The sequence below is a fragment of the Phycodurus eques genome, chromosome 18 (genome assembly GCF_024500275.1).
Source record: "Phycodurus eques isolate BA_2022a chromosome 18, UOR_Pequ_1.1, whole genome shotgun sequence".
NCBI classification, from domain to species: domain Eukaryota; kingdom Metazoa; phylum Chordata; class Actinopteri; order Syngnathiformes; family Syngnathidae; genus Phycodurus; species Phycodurus eques.
The window spans coordinates 10,434,312-10,443,709 of NC_084542.1; positions in this window are offsets into that span (position 1 = coordinate 10,434,312).

The window sequence follows — 9,398 nt, forward strand, 5'->3', positions numbered from 1 at the left end:
GTTGCCAGTGGTTTAGATATTAATGGCTGTATATTCAGTTATTTTGAGGGGAAAGTACATTTTCACTGTGATACAAACTGTACACTGACTGCTATGCATTGCGGCAAAGTATCATTTCATCAGTGTTCCATCCATCCATCCATTTTGTGAGCCTCTTCTCCTCACTAGGGTGGCGGGAGTGCTGGAGCCTATCTCAGCTATCATCGGGCAGGAGGCGGGGTACACCCTGAACTGGTTGCCAGCCAATCGCAGGGCACACATAAACAAACAACCATTTGCACTCCCACACAAACCTAGGGGCAATTTAGAGACTTCAATCAACCTTCCACGCATGTTTTTGGGATGTGGGAGGAAACCGGAGTGCCTGGAGAAAACCCACGCAGGCACGGGGAGAACATGCAAACTCCACTCAGGCGGCCCCGGGTATTGAACCCCGGTCATCAGAACTGTGAGGCAGACGCTCTAACTAGTCGTCCACCGTGCCGCCTTCGTCAGTGTTGTCCCATGAAAAGATATAATAACATCAATAAAATATTTTCAAAAATGTGAGGGTCAGTGGCGTGCAAAGAGGGGGCGGGCGAGTGGGCGGTGCCCACGGGCATCCAGTGTAATTTCTTCAGAGGAGGTTTTCATATTTTATTACAAGATGGCTTAAAACAATAGGATTATGTTAATACAATATTAACAAATGTATAATAAACAGCAAAAATTGTCAAATTAGTGCACCGGTCCAAGTTGTAGCCACCTGATTGAATGCATAGATACAGTAAATAAATAAATAACAATCATTCATGACTACAACGTTAATGTTAACCACATTAAACCATGTGGGTCTGTCTTGTATATCCTGAGCATGTAAGCATTCCTAAATTTGGTGTGACTGTTGAGAAAAAAAAAGGAAATTACCCAAAAATGTCAACGTTTCTGTGTCAGCATTAATGTCAGTGTTGCAATAACTCATTCACTGCCAGCCTTCCCACTTAACATGGATATTTAACTTGTAAAACCGTCAATGGCACTGAACGTGTTCATGACCTATATTTCTGTTCTATACGCCGCGAGACATCACGCCTCCAGAACTTTATTTTGTTGAACGAAACTTGATTACAGTCACTGATGGTGTAGTGGTACACTCGCCTGACTTTGGTGCGGGCAGCGTGGGGTCAATTCCCACTCAGTGACGGTGTGAATGTGGGTGCGAATGGTTGTCCGTGTCTATATGTGCCCTGCGACTGACTGGCGACCAGTTCAGGGTGTAGTCCGCCTTTCGCCCGAAGTCTGCTGGGATAGGCTCCAGCGCCCCCTGACCCTAACCAGGATAAGCGGTGTTGAAAATGGATGGAAACTTGATTACATTCAGACTCGAGTGATGCGTCATACTTCTGTAAACTCCAGTCAAATCTTGATCCACATCCATGCAAGATGGAGGAAAATGAAAGCAGCAGGATGAAAGGTGTGAAAGAGCGATAGAGTTTCTGTCAGATACGCTGTGTTCCATTTCACGACCGGCAATATCAGAAAATCGCTAAACTTTTATTTAAGCCTTTTCTTCACGTGGGTCCATTGTCAACACTGTATTTGCCGCTGGACTTATTTTCAGGCAGTTGATGTTTCTCCGGCCGCAGTCTGGAAGATATTTATATTAGTCTTCTTTTACGAGACATCTTTATAGACTTTCATGACTCATCAACAATGTGCAGTAACAACAGTTTTTACAAGCCAAAACATCCCTCTTGCCTTGGTAATTCTCATATGACAGACATTGACTCCTTCCCAACTCATATTTCTAATTTTATGCAGCATCTCGTTGAGTTTTTATTTGCTATCAAATTTTTGATCAGGACATCTAGATATCAATAGCCCCTTTTCACAACGGCCATCTAAGGCTTCTTCACAGCTCGCTCTCCAGTGAGGAAGGTGCTAATGCGAGATGGGGAGTTTTCCAGTGGGGATTTACCCAATTTAATCCATCTCTTCATACCACTGCTATCTCGTCGCAATTTTAAAAACTATGAATACGGTACACTGCGATTGGCTGGCAACCAGTTCAGGGTGTACCCCGCCTCCTGCCCGATGACAGCTGGGATAAGCTCCAGCACGCCCGCGACCCTAGTGAGGAGAAGCGGAGCAGAAAATGGATGGATGGATGGATGGATGAATACGGTACAAAAAAGCGATACAACAGCAACTGTGCCACATAGCCTACCTACATCACGTAGAGCAGTTCAAAGTCAACATTTAAACCATAACAAAAACATAAAACTTATTTTAAAAAATACATCATACTCACCAGAGGTTCTGATGATTAAATGTTTTCATCTCTGCAGATCGCCACAGATGTGTATTGATAGTCAAAGTTGGCTGTAAGTTTAGCCATCACCAACCAATTGGAGCATTTGGAAAATGCTGTTGTTATTTGGATGCAAATTTGTAATCTGATTGGTTCAAGAAACAGACCCATTGATATTCTTGTTTAAATTACATTGGCCAACAATACTGATTTTGAAGACCCTGGGCACATTACATTGACGTGGCAACACATAGAGGCTGAAATCTGATTGGACAAAAAAATAAATAAAACCACATCCACATTCTGGAAGCATTGCAGCCAAGTGAAATGCTATAAAATGAAGAAATTAGATAGATGGGAATGAATGAATACAATTTCACTGAACAAATATAAGGATTTCGGTTGTCCACACATCACTATGCACCAAATAAAAATACACCTAATTCACGCGCGTCATTGCTCTGACGGCATTGTCGGACATTGAAAAGGTTCTTTCTGAAAGGCACAGCCCAAAATGTGCAATTCCAGTTTTAACAGTTCTGCCCAGCAACAAGTGAAATCACAAATGTGCTGGAAAGACTTGTCAGACAGTAAGCGAGAGTACTGTATTTTGCTGTAATAAAATGCTCAACCTCTATGGATTTATAGGCTGCAGGTACTGTGCATGTGGGAAATGGAGTATGAAGAACAGAGTTTGGGGTGAAAGCTATGATATAGATCAGACCAGAACATCACTGTCGGCTGCGAGCGTTAAGTAAAAGTCATATAGGTGGAATGGTCCACATTAGAGAAGACCAATAAGTCATAAGGAGGTACTGTACTTGTATCTTCACCTTGCCTTGGACTCTGGGGAGTGACTTATCCCATTAATGCCATTGGAATCCTGATGCATTTCAATTAGCCTCGGGGCCCATTCTACATTAAAGTCATCAGTCAAGCAAACCAGCACAACCACATAACACAGGCTCCTGTGTGTGTACGTGTGTGTGGCCTCCTGTTTCACTTTACACCAGACAAATTACCAGCAATTCACAATTCACATTACTGTAGCTTTATCAAATGAACTTGTGCAAAAATGGTTCAACAGTGTCTCTCCCGCTGTTAATCACCGGCACGCACACATTCCTCCAACGAGATGCGCATTTATGTAACGGCGTTGTGAGTGACATAGGAGCTGAGCGATACTGGGCGGCCCCCAAGTGACCATGAAAAGTCGTTGGGATGAAAAACGTCCAATTCATAGCTCAATTCTCAGCTGCAACGATGGAGCACTCACTATCCAAGGAGAGCCACAATGCTGACAGCGGGAATCTAATGGAGGCAGTAAAAGATGGCAGGAGGGTTGGGCGGCTCATGCTTTGAATCCTGCTAATGAGTCCTAAAGATGGGAAGAAGGATGAGATAACAGGATAAACATGCCTTTGTATTGATTAGCATTGATATGTTGGAAAATAGGCAGCACGGTGAAGAATTGGGTTTACGCATCGTGGTTTTCATTCCACTCCACTCGCTGGTTTCACCCTTGTGGAAATTTGTCTTCTCTACGCCTCATCCAGTATAATTTGAATGACCAAGTCCGACTGATGGGGATAATCGATCATGACCTTAATGGACGATGTTTGTGTTGTGACCGTTTGCCCATATGAGAAACTCTTAAAAGAAAGCAAAACTTTTAAAAGGGCTCGTTTAGATCCCCTTGAAAAGTGAACATTGCAGTGTCATAACATTGGCGCTATGACGACACTCTAAAAGTCACAATGTGAAAGTGATTAAAGCCAATAACTGTAGCAAAGTAAGGACACCGCCGACGCTTCTCCCTCTCCCTCAAGGTCGCTACGCCCATAAAAGATACTTGGCAACACATTGCCAAGTATCAGTTACACAGATTGTTGCTTTGCCTTTTTTAAATGGACGTTGAGCCGCAGTAAGACCAAGAGCCAAAGACATTATTCAGTGACTAATTGGCCACTGCATTGCTGGTCATGGCCCTTCCTGTTATGACTGTGATCAGCCAAGAAAATGACCTTGTGAATAATTAATCTGGACCTTTTATTCCGCCTGCAGGGGATTAGAATTTGCAGCGTTTAATGCAGGTTCATTTAAAAGTTGTCTTAAACACACACACACACACACACACACACAAACAGGCATCACTAAAGATCCATCACTAAAGAAGACCTGAAAAGGCATGTGCGAGCAAGGTGGCCTACAAACTTGGCTCAGTTACATCGGTTGGGTCAGGAGGAATGGGCCAACATTCCTGCCAACTATTGTGAGAAGCTCGTGGAAGGATATCCAAAGCGTATGACCCAAGTCATACTCTTTAAAGGTAATGATAGCAAATACTAATGAAATGCATGAAAACTTCTGAATTTGAAGAAAGTCATGAAAAAATATCAAAATAATTCATTTTCTCATTATTCTTATTTTTATCATTGTTTAGCAAAACAAAATAATTTTGGTAATCCTAATTGACCTAAAATGGCAAAAGTTTTATTTTGGACAGTGAGCAAATGTACGTAGTGTATGTAAACATCTGGTTTCAACTGTAGCACACTAGTTGAGCGACAAGGGCGCACTAGTAGAACGTCTGTCTCGGTGACGTGTTTAGTACTACTTCAACTACTGTGGGATTTCTTCACACTTGGAAAAGTGGTGTACAAAATGGATAGGTGGATGGAAAGTAGTACAGCAAGGGCGCACCAGCAGACAGCCATGATTTGAACTACTGACTTGACAGACTTTGCCTGCTTTTAACTTGCCATACCCCTTTATGTAAATGAGCAAACGTCAAAAAGGCTTGACTCCTTTTCAGAAATTAGCGGATAACAAAAGATTTACTTGGTTCTAAATTTCCCACTTGATGGGTGGGCAGGCACTCCGGAGACCAAACTATTTATTGATAAACAATAAAAAGTCAAATGGAAAAATCACCACTTTTACACATTATTATGAAAAATACCACCTCGGAAATAGATGCCGTACTTCAAATACCGTAGATGCCTTGTACTCTCTGCAATTGAATAAAGAAAGTACAGGTCCAAATGCTAAAGCCGTTCTGTACATAATGGAAGGAACATTTATGTACTTGTAAATGAACGTTAATCGTGTCAGCTCAGCATATTTATGTGAACATGTAAAGAGAGAAAGCACTTTGGGGCGAGCCAAATGTCTTGTCTAATAACACACAGGGTGTAAATTGTTGCCAGCAAACTGAACTAACAGCCTTCTGTTTGTTCTCTGGGAGACAATCATTCTCATTTAGATTCCTGCACATCAGCGCAAAATATTGGAATTGATGGAAGCACACAATAACTGAACAGGATTTATGTAACACTGCCTTCATTTGGGCACACGCAAGAGTCAAAACAAAGAAATCAACGATTGTTGTGATGCGGGCATTGTGTCGTAATTTCTGAATTTGATGCTTTTATGAGTTTTATCCCAGTAGATGTGTATGCGTATCAGTTAATGGGTTATTACACCTTGAAAGTTCAATGGGGAAAGTTGGGCTCCAGAAGGTTTGGATGGAACTAAGATGTATTCTGATACACAAACAAAACGTTTTATTGGGAGTCAAAAGACGAGCAGATGAATCTGTTCAAATGAGATAAAAATTGGATGGGAAAGCTTGAGCAAAGTGTCGTGGTGTTCAGAGCACGACATCACATTCCCATCGGAGAAGAGGTGGCTGCATGTTGATGACCTTTTGATGGATGGCACATTCAGGATCCATCCCATCGGATGAAGGACCACAGCGAGATCATAAAAGAGCCAGCTGCAAAGTGTTGGCCAAGGGATTGGAGAGAAAAATCCTCCAGCAAATAGAAGCAGGCCGATGGGCTTAATGCAAAGCAACAGAGGTCAGCGGCGCATGTTGATTTGTCATATTTGCAGACAAACGTGTGCTGCCATTGCATCCTTGAAGTGTCACAACAGAAAATCGGTTTGTAGTAATATACAGGATTAAACACGACAGTGCATGGTAGGCTGCTTAGTGCTAGGAATCACAGAATCAGGATCATTTAGGTTGAGGGGCATTTGGTGGGGAAAAAAAGTGCTGGAATAGTCATAACAGTGCATTACATGTTGCTTGCTGTTTGTAATCAGAAAATTAGGATGTATTCAGTCGAGGATTGTTTGGCATAAAACAATGGAATAGTCAGCATTCTGCTAGGGATTAGAAAATCTTGATAGATTTGGTTGAGGGTTATTTCGAGTCATGAAATAGTCATGGGAGTGCATAGCATGCGACTTGCTGCCATAATTGGAAAACCAATTTTGGTTGAATACTGTCGCATTAAAACGCATCAAAATCATCAGGGCATGAAATGCTGCTTGCTGGTAGAAATCCTAAAATACAGATATGTTAGTTTTAGAGTTGTTTGGAGTAAAACAGAAAATGCACGACATCCTGCTTGCTGCTAGAAATTTGGTAATTAGGATAAATTAAGTTTAGCGACGTCTGGAGTAAAAAAGAAAATATTGGGTTGATGGTCATCCTTTTGTATTTTTGCAGATACTACACATTACACAAGAGCCATTCAACAAAGTTCTGCAATGTCAGGGATGGAAACGTCGTTGTGGTTTTAGGAGTGTATTATATCATTGGATGAGGACGAGAGGTCAAGGCAATACTGCACGTGCGCATCCGAGAATAATTCATCGGCCAGGGTCACAAAGATTGGATCGTATCACCTCTCATCTCGTTTATTTGAGAAGACTCATTTCGCGTCGTAGTACTCTATATGGGTACATGATGGGCAACTATATAAAAACACAACTTTATGCGACAGTAGGCAACAGAATTTAAGTACTATGCATTTTTTTCCCCACAATTATAATACATTCCCCATCCCACATACAATACATTGTACTGCATGATATTTTTATTGAGCCACAAAAACACGGTGCAATTGTCAAGTCAGAAGCGGATTGCCAAAAAGAGACGAAACTGGCGACAGTAAAGGAGAGAGTGGAGATGTTTTTGAGAGGCTGTTAGCAATGACCAATTGCCTTATTCACTGACTGCACCTGTACATTTCGGTGTCAGAGAGACTCCACGCTTTGATTTCCAGCCACAGGTACATATCAAATTATAAATATAGTTAAGTATTATTATAAAATACTATATATACTGTATTGGTACGACTTGAGTACGACGACTTGAGTTCAGTTGGATTCAGTGTTAGCTTCTGTTGCTCGGCGAAGTTGTTGATGAGGTGGCGGTGTTTTTTTTTTTGTATCTTGATGGCGTGTTCATATGTAACATACACACAGTATTATGTATAGGGAGTAGAAATTTGTTTTTTTTCTTCATTACTTCACCAGATTGGAACTAGGATGTGTAAAATATGATGTATTTCTTGATCCGTGGGCTTTTTTGATGAAAGCATGTCACAGACTGTTTGAAATGGTGAGGGGAAAAAAGCATCATATGACTCCTTTAAGGGAAATGTACATGTTCCTGTAAATCGAACAGAGAAGCAACTCTTCGAAAACATGTCAGCATCAGTCCACTGAGAGATGGATAAAATCGAAGAAGGGCTATTTGAACAAGCATGCAAGTGGAACGCTGCTGACTGTGGCTAAAACGCTGACGTGGGGGGGTTGATTCCATTAAGTTAGCCAGCAAATGAGGGTGGCGTCTGCCTTTAGAATGCAGAGCATCAACATGATGGATGGATAAGCAATCAAGCCATAGGTGTCGTTGGTCAAGAGGTCATCAGGGGGAGTAAAAGGGGTGCAGATGACATCACTCAAGGACCTTGAAATTGAGCTTTAGGGCTTTGTCACTTATATGGCCTCTATAGTCATTACATGGAGTGATTGCCCCCCCATCAAGGACACTTGGATGTAAGCAAGGTTGGAGAGGCGACGCGCGTGTGACGTAGAACAGCGTGACCTCAATGCACAATTTACTCAAAAACCTTTCGTACAAACAAGCTGGGCCTAATCTAGGTCACTGCATTTTGTACTTGAGCCTTTAAGTGGGGATTTACCTTACTTGATCCACCTCTTGATATACCACCACTATCGTATCGTAATGAATACATAAGAACAATATACATCATCTGAAGCAGTTCAAAATCAATATTTTCAAATAACATGACAAAAACACAACAGATCGAAATAAAATATATCATGCTTACCAGAGATGCTAATTAGTAAATGTATTAATTAGCAAGTTGAACTTACTGTACCTTGCTCTGTCCAAACAATCAGAGGACAAAAAAAAAATTGTAAAATGTATGGATGGACAAACTATCCTTTACTGAGCATACTCTTTAACGACTGTAAGATTTGAGTGCAGGGACGGGATCAAAGTGTACACAGAGCCCCCATGTGGACACATCTACAGTAACTCGTTCCATTTTCAATTTGTTCAATCTTTATCATAATGACGCCCTTTGCTGACCAGAATGTGAAATGCAGCTTGGCTGTCATTCATCATAACGCAGCAAAAAAAAAAAAAAAAGTTTGATTTTGATGCTGAAAAATTCAGTTAGAAATTCAAATTCAAACTGAGGTGCCACTGGCACACATATCATACAATATCACCCAACACAGATATAGTATTCAAATGTAGAGCAAAATCTACACACACACAAAAAAAACACTCATAAAAGTGTTAACATAAGTATTAGTTGGGCAGTTATTACATAAAAAAAAAAGACATTCAAACAGAAAAATGAATAAAATACAAAGGTTAGTATCTGTAATTAAATATCAGGAGTACCCCTTTTTATTATATTTAAATTATATAGTTAAATTATATATTTAATATATAATTATATTATATTTAATTAAAATATATATGTATACTTCATACATGTACCACAACCCAAATGTGAATACAATTGGGAAATAAAATCATATTTTGTAAAAATGATATTTATTTTCACCCTTGCTTAATAAATATACAAATAAAAATGAAAGAAATGTTACTATGCATGTTAACTATACAGCACAGACCATTTTATTCATGAGCTGAACTGGAAAATATTTTTTTGTATGTACACAGACCTATTTCTTATCTATGACCTATTTCACAAATCTGTCTAAATTTGTTAGTGAGCTGTTCTCCTTTGCCGAAATAATCCGTCCA